The sequence below is a fragment of the Giraffa tippelskirchi genome, chromosome 1, assembly GCF_054371585.1.
Source record: "Giraffa tippelskirchi isolate mGirTip1 chromosome 1, T2T-mGirTip1v1.2.pri, whole genome shotgun sequence".
NCBI classification, from domain to species: domain Eukaryota; kingdom Metazoa; phylum Chordata; class Mammalia; order Artiodactyla; family Giraffidae; genus Giraffa; species Giraffa tippelskirchi.
Window position 1 is genome coordinate 14,308,879 of NC_137275.1, and position 13,315 is coordinate 14,322,193.

General features: G+C 40.2%; 1 protein-coding gene across 1 annotated transcript in view; it reads left to right on the forward strand.

Annotated features, from left to right (window-relative positions):
- The first annotated feature begins 987 nt into the window (after nucleotides 1-987).
- Nucleotides 988-13,315, forward strand: part of SPARCL1 (SPARC like 1) — a 49,646-nt gene continuing 37,318 nt past the window's right edge. The window contains exon 1 of the mRNA XM_081580695.1: nucleotides 988-1,410. The gene's annotated coding sequence lies outside the window, so the exon portion shown is untranslated. The remainder of the gene's footprint in view (nucleotides 1,411-13,315) is intronic.

The window sequence follows — 13,315 nt, forward strand, 5'->3', positions numbered from 1 at the left end:
GGTTGGAATCCTGCTCCACAATCTACAAGCTAGAGACCCTGGAAAAGTCACTCAGCTTCACCAAGCTCCCGTCTTGTTATGTAAAGCAGAATCACTAACATTTGAGGGTCTATTGGGTGGCAGGAGGTATTTACCTACTTACAATGCAGAACAGCCGCCTGAGATGGACACTATTATCATCTCATCTATATCCACATCTTATAGATAAGGATTCTGAAGCATAGAGATGTTATGTGACTCATCCCAGGTCATACACAGTTAGGAACCAATGTGCAAACCCAAGAGGTGTGGCCTCAAACGTGCAGACTTTCCCACCAAACCACACTATCATCAAATGGACATGATGGTCACTTCATGTAGACTTGGCAGGATCAACTGAAATGGATGCATAAAAAACTGTTAACCAGTGTCTGACATATAACAAATGTTCAATAAATGTAGAAGTTGCAGTGGAAGAGATGAGATACATATAGAAGTAACGAAAATGCTAAGTCTATTTCATGGGAAAGCTCCCTCTTACAGATCAATCATTATACAGGGGGTTATGGTAGAGAGTTGTGTTGGGGAAAGAATAGTTTATGAACTGCAACATTTCTGGATCAACATATAAGTGATCCATACTATGAAGGAATAATACTTCATATATATGTAAATTTCTGAAGGTCATTTTTTGAAAAGGTTCAAGTACCTGCAATATCCTGCTGTTACTAAATTCAGACCCATTCACGAGAACAGTTTTTGCACAGGGGATGTAAAAATGCATCTGCTACAATTATTCTTTCCCCTTCCTTAACCCCCACCCCACCCCCCAATTTCCTTTAGGAAGAAACCACAGCATGGAGTCTCTTTTCAGTCTCTTTTAAAATTAAAAAACCCCCCAAAAGAGATCCTGCTTGTAAAACCTTTTAGATTTGTTTGAAAAAGAGAAGAGGAAAAAAAAAAAAAAAAAGCATAAGGAGCCAAGTGCTTATATTCTGGCCAAGTTATGAGCCTCTGAGAACAAGAGCTTGAGGGGAGGACAGTTAACCCCATTCTCTTGGGCAGAGTGAGCTCCTTCCTGCGGGTCTGCACTGCCTGTGACGCTCAGCGCACCCTTGCCCTCCTCGGGAGAGGCTGGACCGCCGGAGAACTGCAGGAATCTGCAACAAAAAAAACGATGACAGTCTGAAATACGTCCCAGTGCCAACCTCCGAATTCGTCTGTCACCTCAGACCCTGATGAGTTGACAGAGCAGCAGAATTTCAACTCCAATAGACCTGAATGTGTTTCTGGGCAAAGAAGCAGAGCTGAACAAGGAAAGAGATTTAAAGAGTATTGGGAGTTTGTCAAACTTATTTCCAGGCTGTGTGCAAAGACAGGATTCAGCTGCAATTTTCTGCCGAGGCTCTGGGTCCAGCCACCTACCTGAAGGTAAATTTTAAGAAGTTTACTGTATCGGCTTAATTATATTTGTTAACCTAGTTTGCATGATCGGATAGAGACGGCTAATATTTTTGCCTAATACAAAGCCACTTTTTAACAACAACAATGAAAAAAAAAACCCTTTTGCATGATTTACAGAAAAACTACTTACTAGGCAATTTAACATGAAATTCATGTTTCCTTTTCTTCCCCATGGTTAAAAAGCAAATACTAGTAAATGATGCTTCTAAGTGTAAAAATATTGTTGGCCAGACTAGCATTCAGATCTTGGTGAAGTCTGAATCCTGAAATGTGTTTTGCAGAAATACTTGACTAACTGTATTAAATAAATCAAAAGGAAAGTGGTTGTTAAAAATAAACTTTCAAATTAATTTGGGTGTTTTCCCTGTTTAAATTATCTGAAGTTATTCAGTCATCACCACTGTCCCAGTCTTTTACCTAATAGCAATGTAGAAATGGAACATTTTGCTTTTCCAAAAGATAAGAAAATTTCCATAGTATTACATTCATCTTTGATCATTTCTTTAGCTATTGCGACTATTTTTTTCCCGATTCCCTTTTAGAGTTTTCTGACTCATTGTCTCTTGTCTCCTTCCATTATTTTTTTAGGATGCATACTCACATACACAAAATTCCTAATTCCTAATAATGTCTTATTTAGGAAGAGATAAAGGGAGAGGGGAATCGAAGAGCTAAAAAATTATCATAACTCCTATATTGTAAGGTATCTTCATTTCTGACTCTATCTTCTAAAATAAAACAATAATGAAAGCCATGCTCCCTCATTCCTCCTGGGAATTAGAGGTCACCCTGCAGGAGAAAACCATGCTTTCAACTGCAGATCAATGCTGTTGATACTATAACCAAGAGGTCTTGCAGAGAGTGTATCCTTTTTGAACTGCCATTAATCTGCAGAGGTTAAATATGTCACCTTGGCATTATATCCAAGCTCCCCTCTGGCCCAGGGCCTAAGTACGCTGAATAGAAATGTTCACTTGGTCCAACTCAGCAGAAATCTTTTTTTTTTATTTTCCCCTTTCTCATGGATATCGGTTTTTCAGTTCACAGCTTATTCAGCTCAACCCTGATGGTTATGACTATCATTCACTACGACTATTTAAAAAAAAAAAGAACACCCCTTTCAGAAAAGATTTAAGTTTATATTTCTGTCCATTCAGCAAAGCGCAGCAGTCTGTTTCATCCACTGACCATCCAGTGTTGCTTTCCACATTTTGGAAAAGAATATATACATGTTATTAATGAATCTTGTTTATTTTCTTTCAGGGAATTTTTGTACAGCCATTTAGCAATTCAAGTCCTGGCCTTTCCTTTCCAGATCCTTTGGTGTTTAATCCCCAATAGGCACTCAGGCACAGTTTCACTTATCAACTAAGTAAAAATAATAAATAGTGATGACAGAAATGAAATGAATAGAGATGTGTCTGGACAGTTTCAAACATTTTTCATTTCCTCTCAACTGCTTGTTATTTTTATTCAGTTGATCTGTAATATAAAACATTGCTCTTTTATTTAAGTTTAGCGCAAGGTCCAGAATGTGTTGGGATTCTTTTTCCCCCAAGAATATAAGTGACTGTTTTTCAGACTCCACATATCATTTTGGAACAACCTCCAGTGAAGGAAAAGGAAGCCCCCAAAATTCAGAGGAACTTCCCCTGTAGGCCTGGCTGCCCAAGGGATGTCCAATGAGGCTAGGAACTGGTTCCCACAAGGCCCAAAGAGCATATTCTCCCAAGGGCTGTGCTTGCAATGGTGGTACCATCTGAGGCTAGCCTGATTTTTATCTTGGGCATCAAAAGATGAGCAGAAGTCTGGGGAATAGAGTGTGTGGCATGGTCTTGATTGATTGTAGGGAGATGGTGTAATAAAGTGAGTAAGATTGTGGGCTCTTTAAACATACAGATTTGGTTTACATCTGGGCTTTACCAGGGTCTGTGACTTTGTGAAAATGACTCTTTGATCCTCAGTGCCCATTTGTGGAAATCGGGATCTTAAAATTAGTTACTGCCTTAGTGATCTGTTGTGAGAATTGGGAGGAAATTAGCTATGCCTGATACATTTGAATCAATCTATCGATCATAGCTAATGTGAATAGACCTCTGTAGAAAGGGAATTTACTCTAGGTTTTCCCTCAGGGTTTCTTCCTTGTAGTAACACACTTGCTGTAAAATAAAATGTCAATGCCAGGTCTATGCCCAGAAGAGTAGGCAGAGCATGGGTTTCAGTGTATAATACGCCTGAGTTTAAATCCTGACTTCTGCCTCTTAGAGGCTATGTGAGCTTGGGGGGTCACATCACACCTTCCGGACTGCATTTACTCATCTATTAAGCAAACAGTGATAATAATGCTTACACTAGGGTCGTTGTAGGATTTAAATAAGATGTTTTTTTAATGTCACGTACAGCACCTGGAATAATACTAGACACACAGTGAAGAAGTTTTTGTTTTTGTTTTAATTCATTTTTATTGCAACATAGGTGCTTTGCAATGTTGTGTTAGCTTCTCCTCCATAGCAAAGGAATCAACCATATGTATACATATAGCCCTTCCTTTTAGATTTTCCTTCTATTTAGGTCACTGCAGTGTGCTAAGTAGAGTTCCTTGTGCTATATAGTAGGTTCCCATCAATTGTCTGTTTTATACATAATATAAATATTGTACATGGGCCAGCCCCAATCTAGTGAGGAAGTGTTTGATTACACACTTGGAATAATTTTTCTTGCAGTAAAATTGGGGGTCAAGAAAGAAATATTCTTTGAATTGTCTTTTGATCCAAAGAAATGGAAAAATAAATAAGTCTGACCCTAGTGAATTCCCTTGTGTGTGGGGGGGCTGGGGGGGAAGCTCAACAAAAAGTATTACTGCTTTATCAATTAGTTGCTTCATAATGGCCAAGTCAAGTGAAACCAGAGTGAGCTTTCTGTTTCAGATTGCTGTTAAGAAGGGTGAGACGAAATGGGGCTTTGTGCTCAAATCTGTTTTATTGGCTACTTGGATGGGAGAGAAGGCCCCAACATTTCTCCTTTCTTATCTTTTCTAAAGGCAAGAATAGGGGTTTTGACTTGCTCTCAGGGGTGATTTTTTTTTTCTCTCTCTAACTGAAATTCACACGCCAGGGTTTGGGTTTTGTTTCTTGTTTTTGTAAACCTCTCCCCTATGTTCCTAGGACCGAAATGTCAGCTGCTTTTTCTGGCTACATGCAGCAGGAGCAGCCTGTCGTCATAGCAATGAAAGGGTATAGAGAGACTCGAGTTTCACAACCCTCTCTGTGAAATCACTCTTAGTCGGCTTTAAAAAGCCTTCTTTAGAAATGGAGCCTCCCGTCCTGGCTTCTTTCCTTCCTATTATGCAACCAACTTATGTACACCAGTGGCAATAGCCAAACATTTCCTTTAAAGAGTCAATGAATGGGTGTAAAGACAATGAACAAGAAAGTTACTAAACGGTGACCATTTTACTGTGGAGTGCAGGGAACAACCACCCGGAAGGCCAAGGAGGAAAAAAAACCAAGGACCTCACTTTCTAGCACAGGCTGCACATCCCACAATAGAGCCATTTTCCGAGTTCCCACTGCCTTCTCCCAGCTTCACCATGAGTCTGTCCACGTGGTTATCAATCAAGGGGATACAGGCGCAGGTTTCCTGGAATCCTGGCACTCAGACTCTCCAGATTTTTATCTTCTCCACTCTTCACCTCATCCTCCCATATATAAAAGAGAGATAGTAGTGGCCGTAAAATGGTCATGGGAATTGAATGAGCTACTGTGTGTAAGGCAATGGCACCCCACTCCAGTACTCTTGCCTGGAAAATCCCATGGACGGAGGAGCCTGGTAGGCTACAGTCCGTGGGGTCGCTAAGAGTCGGACACGACTGAGCGACTTCACTTTCACTTTTCCCTTTCATGTACTGGAGAAAGAAATGGCAACCCACTCCAGTATTCTTGCCTGGAGAATCCTAGGGACAGCGGAGCCTGGTGAGCTGCCGTCTATGGGGTCGCACAGAGTCGGACACGACTGAAGCCACTTAGCATACTGTGTGTAAGACTCTTATTGCAGGTTATGACCAGTGGTAAAGGTTGGCCGTAAAGCTCACCAAGCCTCAGTTTCCCCTGCATCTTAAAGGGGAATAACAGCTAACTCATAGATCGTTGAAGGGTTCACTGAAACAATGGATGGAAGTGCTCAAGAAGTCGTAGCTCTTTTAATACTCCTCCCATTAGGTCTAACTCTGATAAGAATGGCCTTTTTGAACCTTGAATCTCCCAGTAAGTAACCTATAATGAAAACAGGCCTCAGAATTGTCACTGTATAAACATGAACCCTTGTGTGTCTTAAGAGAATAAAAGGGAATAATTGAGGATTTTTATATTTATAAAGAGTAAAAAAGATTCTTCTCATCTTAATTAATGCTAGGGCAAAAGGTATCAAAGCATCTTATCTTTCATTAAAATGCTTTTTTTTTTTTTTTTTTTTTAGTTTCTGGCACACCAGTGGTTCTCTGGCCGACCAGTGGTTAAACTCTGTGCTTCCACCATAGAGGGCGCTGGTTTGATCCCTGGTCAGGGAGCTAAGATCCTGCTTGCCACATGGTGCAGCCAAAAAAAAAATTCCATTTTAGTTTCCTCAGTGTTGAAATATTACTTATTTCTTCAGGTCATGAAACAAATAATATTTTTATCTTATGTCTCAAATGACTAATAAGATGGCATCACCAAATTAATGGACGTGAGTTTGAGCAAACTCCAGGAGATGCTGAAGGACAGGGAAGCCTGGTGTACTGCAGGTGTACTACCACGGGGTCACAAAGAGCTGGACTCTGCTGAGCGAACGAACAACAATTCTGTGTGAAATGCTTGGAATACTACAGGTGCAAACAGAGAAGGGTTGTGTTCTTGTAGCACTTACTATGTAGTTAGGGAGACAGGTATTAATCAAATCATCGCAGTAATAAAAAGTGGAAAAATACATATTTTTCTTAAGAACATATATGTGTGTGTGTGTGTGTATAATTGAATCACTTTGCTGTACAGCAGAAATTAACACAAAATCGTAAATCAACTAGATTTTGATAATTTTTTTTAAAAAAGTGTCTTTGCCCAAACATAAGGTGACCTCAAACAAAAAGTCACCTTCATTTCTCTCATGACAAGATCCTCAGCCAAAGTGTTTGGCCAGCCTAAGTGCACAGATGGATAATATATTGTAATGTATACTTAGAACACTTACTCTATTGTTGCAAATACTTTATTTTAAATCTCATATCATTTTAAATATTTTATGCTTCTAAAAATAATTTTTTCCATTTTCCTATTTCATGAAATGATGTTGTTAAAAGTCTCTTAGTGCATCTTTAGCATCATTGTGTTCACTGGATCCACTCTGTAATTATCTAATAGAGAATAGTGCATCATCTGTCTTCTGCAAGTCACTTCTCAGAAATCTGCTGGTGCTGCAGATTTGAGCCCCAGGCATAAATTCTCATCCTCTGGTTATGATCTCTACATTTAATTACCTACTATATGACTTTTTTCCAGTGCTCTTTAAAGGGCTTATTTAAAGAGGGCTTATTTAAACCACCTGAGTCTATAAAGTGTGGTTTTCTAAAACTGTGTGATTCCAACACTTGCAAAAATGAAGTCATGCCTCAGGAATAATTACTAAATCTGCTTTAAATATCTTCATCTCCTTTTTTCTTGTCCAGGTGACCTTCTTAAGATCAAAAATAAGACTTGCTTGAGATCATTTCAGGCTGTTTGCCTGAAATGGTACTTTGTTGTTGAAAATGAAATAATTGAGACCATGACCTTTCATGTAGGAAACATCAGAAGTACTAGAATATAAGGCAAATCTCTCTTTTTTGTGGCTTGATTTGGGGTGGGGGGGAGTTTGCATTATATGGAGCATGAATTGTGTATAGTTATATGCTGATTAATAAGTGTTAAGAAGGCAAAATACCTTTGTTCTAAGAAAGTATATAAGGAACCTGACCTCCACTCAAGGTCAGTGATGGCTTCCCTTGATCCAAAGGCTAAACAAAGATTAACTCTCTGAGAACTGTGTGTGCTGGGCAGTGGTGGTTGGGGCAAGTGGGTGCTGGCAAGAGAATTTTGAGTGTGTCAATACTTTGTGCAAAGACCTTGTAGCAGGAGGGATCATGGTATATTTGAGGAACAGAGAGAAGGCCAGCTCCTCTGAGAGGAAGGGGCAGGGCAGTGGGAGGCATGAAGCCTAAGCAGGTCCCCATAACACCCTCTTCCCTAAGCACTGAAAGTATCTATCTTCTGCTTGAGTCATGTTTAATATTCAATTCGGGTTAGAATTGAAGATCCAATGGGTATGAACCTTTTCTATCCCTGCCTAGACTCACATAGTTGTTGTTTTTGTTCAGTCGCTCAGTCATGTCCAACTCTTTGTGACCCCATGGGCTACACAGTGCCATGCTTCCCTGTCCTTCACCATCTCCCAGAGCTTACTCAAACTCATGTTCTTTGAGTTGATGATGCCATCCAACCATCTCATCCTCTGTTGCCCTTTTCTCCTCCTGCCCTCAATCTTCCCGAGCATCAGGGTCTTTTCCAAAGAGTTGGCTCTTTGCATCAGGTGGCCAAAATATTGGAGCTTCAGCTTCAGCACCAGTCCTGCCAATGAATATTCAGGGTTGATTTCCTTTAGGATTGACTGGTTTGATCTCCTTGCTACCCAAGGGACTCTCAAGAGTCTTCTCCAGCACCACATTTTGAAAGCATCAATTCTTCAGTGCTCAGCCTTCTTTATGGTCCAACTCTTACATCTGTACACGACTACTGGAAAAACCATAGATATAAATATATGGACCTTTGTTGGCAAAGTGATGTAGGTTCAGTTAGTCAAGATGACAGGCAGGTGAAGGTCAGAGCCTTAGAGAAGTCTGTATCTGTGAGTCTGAGTGTATCATACACTGGAACAGCTGGAACACTTTGATATCAAATGGTGATTCAGCAGAGATCTCGAAATAGAAAGCCATCTTTCTTAATCCTTCAGATTACTGTAACACCCAGCTATAGAGCTCTCCCAAGAGATTCACTAATACTTTAAAAGCCCTGAAGCAACAGAGTTAACTCTGAATCAGGTAACAACATGTATACCTTAGCCAAAATGTGACTAAGGGATTTGCTCTCTGATAACTTGGCTATGTGTAAAGGCAGGGTGGAGGAGAATGTTCTGCTTGAGTCTGATTATGAAGTATCTATAATAATCATTTTGTTCACTCCATTTCCTTGAAGGGAAATTTTTCCATAGCTGTAATAATTACTAAAAATAGCAGCCTACAGTCTTCCCCTGATATAAACAAACTACACCAAAGATACCTGGCCTTATTTGGAAGTGTGGACATACATACTCCGGGAAACAAGATACTAACGGTATGAAGAAAAGTGAAGTAACAGGGAAAACAGTCAGTGCAAACATCTCCTTTTTCTGGGGCATATGTTATGTTGTGCTCAGTTCTTACATCCGATCAGGCAAGATGATCAGGTCAAGTAGTCATCATCTGCCTTGAAAACTGAAAATGGTAAAGGAACTTTCCTAGGTCTCAAAGAGCAGGAGTAGGACTTGTAAGTTTGGCTGAGGCTGCCAATGAAGGAACCATCAATGGTAGAGTATATACTGGCTGCCTGAGGAATTCGAGTCAACATGAGGAGAATTCAATTAGAAAACCTTGAAAGAATAACTGCCAGCACTAAGATTTCCAAGGAGTCGACATAGCCAACACAAGAGATGGAAAAGACTAGACTCCAAGCCTGTTCCTGACTTTAAAGGCATGGAAGGCCATGTTTCCATTCCAGTTCAGTGGTCAGACAGCTTGTCAACGCTTAGGAGAAAAAGAAAGAGCAGGGAGATGAGAAGAGAGAATAGATATAGCAAGATACGGAGTACCCCATGGAGATACCTGGTTGGAGTAAGTAGATTTATAAGGCAAGGCAACAAGCAGAACTTTAAAAATAAAATGCGATATTTTAAATGTAATTTAAACTCATGTTCTTTCTTTAAAAATCTATAGGAGCTGAAAATAAATCAAATACAATACCTACTCTGACCCAATCCTATTCCAATTTAAACTTCTAGAAAATATTATAGAAACTGAAATGGAACCAATACAAATAAGAACTCAAAATGAACCACAGTGCCCAAAATATTTTCTGGTTGTTTGTGTAAATTCCATCTAAATCTAGATGGAGAATGCCAGATTCTAGAATATGCCAAACTTTAGGTGCCCTTGCCTTGTCTAAGAGGTAGAAATTTTAGGAAACCAAGAGACAGAGAGACCAAGGGTCAGAGGGCTTCATTCGGAGGAATGTCCTATGTTTCCTACCAAATGCCAAGCAATATTTAGCTATCACTTACACTGCTTTCTACCCTCAGGACCACACACTTAGTCTTGGAGACCAGAGCTGACATTACTCTATCAGAGGTCAATGGGCCACATGGCCCATTCTACCCATACTTTTCAGACCAATCTCTGCAGACTTGGCTGGGCTACCCTTCTAGCTAGAGGGAAGATTATTCAGGCCTTTTTCTGTTTTATTCCCAGGGGCAGAACTCATAGACCTGCTGAGAAATCTAATTACAATCTCCTTTCATGGTGAAATCCAATTACAACCTCTCCCACCGTGAAAGCTAATCCTTTAGATACAAAAGGAAACTCAACAAAGGGGTTTCAGACTTGAGGATGAGTCTGTGTTCTGTTTTCTCTCTTAAGCAACTATGCAGAAAAGTTGCAGTGACCTTGACCTGCCTCGTTCAGGAACAATGGTCATACTATTACTACTCTCATTCCCATAAGAAGGAAAAATATGTTCTTATTTGATCCTGGGAGTTTCTAAACTCCTATCTCAAGGATCCATTAGTTGAGCAAAGCAAATCCTCCACGTACACATTCTTGATTCTCTTTTTGAATGTGGAATGTCATTCAAACGAGAAAAAAAAAATGGTGATTTTTTAAAGTCAATATCTTTCTATAATCTTTTCCTGACATCTTTTTAAACATTTATTTATTTGCATTTTTTTATTTGGCTGCTCCAGGTCTTAGTTGCCGCATTTGGGATCTAGTTCCCTGACCAGAGATCGAACCTGGGCCCCCTGCATTGGGAGTTCAGAGTCTTAACCAATGGATGGACCACTAGAGAAGTCCTTTTCCTAACATCTTTAATGCCCCGTGCCACCCTTTCAGCCAACTCATTCCCTTCAGGATAATGAGAAACTGCCATGCTGCTTGAAGAAGAGTCACCCCAAATTCCTAAAACTTAATTGAGATAAATGGAGACACTTCTCAAAATAGTCATTTATGGAAACACATATTTTACAAATACCTGGCAAAAGTCTGTAATTGTTGAAACAATGAAACTACCAGCCACATTCCAATCACATCGCTATTGCTACCACATAATCACTCTAGTCTACTGAATAAGTGTAAGACCCAGATTTGCAGCCTAGCCCCCAAAATGGGCAATATTTTTAGAAGGAGCATCCAATCAACTTGCAAGTTTTTTTCCAAGGGGTCATTTATTTATTTATTTACTTTTGGTTCTGATGGGTCTTCGTTGCAGTATGCGGACAACGAATTGCGGTGGGTTCCCTTGTTGCAGAGCACAGGCTCTAGGGTGTGTGTGGGCTTCAGTAGTTGCAGCTCCCAGGCTCTAGAGCACAGGCTCAATAGTTGTGACCCATGGGCTTCCTTGCTTCAAGGCATGAGGGATCTTCCCAGACCAAAGATTGAACTCATGTCTCCTGCATTGACAGGTGGATTCTTTAGCACTGAGCCACCACGGAAGCTCAACTCATAAGTTTTTAATTGAGTATGAGCAGAACAAGAACACATAAGTGCTTTTGTTTTGTTTTGTTCTGTTCTGTTTTATAATAGGGTAAAATTTACCGTGGGCTTCCCAGGTAACTCAGCTGGTAAAGAATCCATCTGCAATGCAGGAGACCCCGGTTCGATTCCTGGGTAGGGTAGCTCCCCTAGAGAAGGGATAGGCTACCCACCAGTATTCTTGGACTTCCCTGGTGACTCAGATGGTAAAGAATCCTCCTGTGGGAGACCTGGGTTCAATCCCTGGGTTGGAAAGATCCCCTGGAGCAGGGCAACCCACTCCAGTATTCTTGCCTGGAGAATCTCCAAGGACAGAGGAACCTGGCGGGCTGCCATCCATGGGGTCACAAAGAATCAGACACAATTGAGAGACTAAACACAGCCCAAAGTTTACCATAGTTTCATAATACTGCTATGCCCATAGAGTTAATAAAAGTAAATAAACAAGGATAAGAATCCTCCATTCAGAGTGACCCTCAATAGCCCCCAAAGTAATGCAGTTTTACTTGATTCAAGTTGAGTTACCTAATTATTTATATAAAATGATAGAGACACAGAGGGAAGATGACCTAAAATCTACAGAAGTCAGAATTGATCTTGATTATGGGTCAAAGAAAACCTGTAGCTGGTATCAAGACATCATGATTGGTCAAATCTTCATACTGCCTCTCTTGCTGTCGTTTATTCGCTAAGTCATGTCTGACTCTTTGTGACCCCGTGGACTGTAACCCTCCAGGATGCTCTGTCCATGGGATTTCCCAGACATGAATGCTGGAGTGGGTTGCCATTTCCTCCTCCAGGGGATTTTCCTGACCCAGGGATCAAACCTATGTCTCTTGCATTGGCAGGTGGATACTTGACCAGGAAAGTCCCTCATGCTGCCTTAGCACAGTGGAATCATTTTTAACTCTCAAACCATTTGTTCAGTAGATTTCCCAGCCTTTTATTGGGGACCAAACAACTTTGAGCTAACTCTAAATCAATAAAGCATTCTGTTGGAATTCACAAGGAACAAAACACAGATGTTGAACCCAAATGTCTTCTGTCCTTCTCTTCTTCTTCCCTGCTCCCTGGTTCCAGCACATATAACAGCAAGCTTTTAAGGGGATATAGATTAATCTCTTTCTAGGACAACATTTCAATGATTTCTAAAATATAGGCAGGGAAAACTACAGGAAGCTTTTGTTTGAAACTAGGAGCTTAGAGCTTTTGGCATAGACCTTGGCATACCCAGTGGTCTTGCATCAGTATCTTTTTAGATAAGCAGAGAGGTGGAAAGTATCAGCATCAGCTCACCTATAAAAATAGATGATTGATGTCTTCCTGTGATAGGAAAACAATGCAAAGTGATTGATTTCAAAAATAAATGTTTGCTTATAATTTGAAAAATAATCTGGGTAGAAAGTTGGAGATTACCATGGCCTGAGATCTGGATATGATTAACTTCTTTTCTTTCCCAAAAGATGACACACAAAAACCCAGCCCATGCTTACTCTAAATTTGGTTCTTTGTTGTTTTATTTTTCCTAAATCCTGTGTTTAGATGGTGGCCACAGTAAGGTCTGACGTCATGATCATGGCTGGAGGTGGCCAACTCACCTCATGCTTCCCAGTATCTTGTTAGAGGGGTTAATATCTCTAGAGATTCATAGCCAGTTATTGAATGCAGTGTGTACATATCAGTGCCATGAAACCCAAAATAGCCATTGTCCAAAAACAATTAACAACAGATTCCCCTTGTGCAGTATTTTTCATCCACAATACAATTTTGTTTTAATTTGGCTAAGTAGATTACTCTTGATTAGGCAAATTTCTACACATTCTGGGACTAATCATCTAAAACCAGTATTTTTAGAAGTGTTCAGATGGCCTAAGCTAATGAGTTGTTTCCTTTGGTGTGGGAAAGGGAAAGAACAGAGAGACTCATTTACTTCCCAAGTCTCCAGATTAATCCTGGTGTCAGGACATTCCAGAGACTGCATGAAAAGGGAAATGGAAGAGTAAAGTGAAAAATGCCAGGTTCCAACAC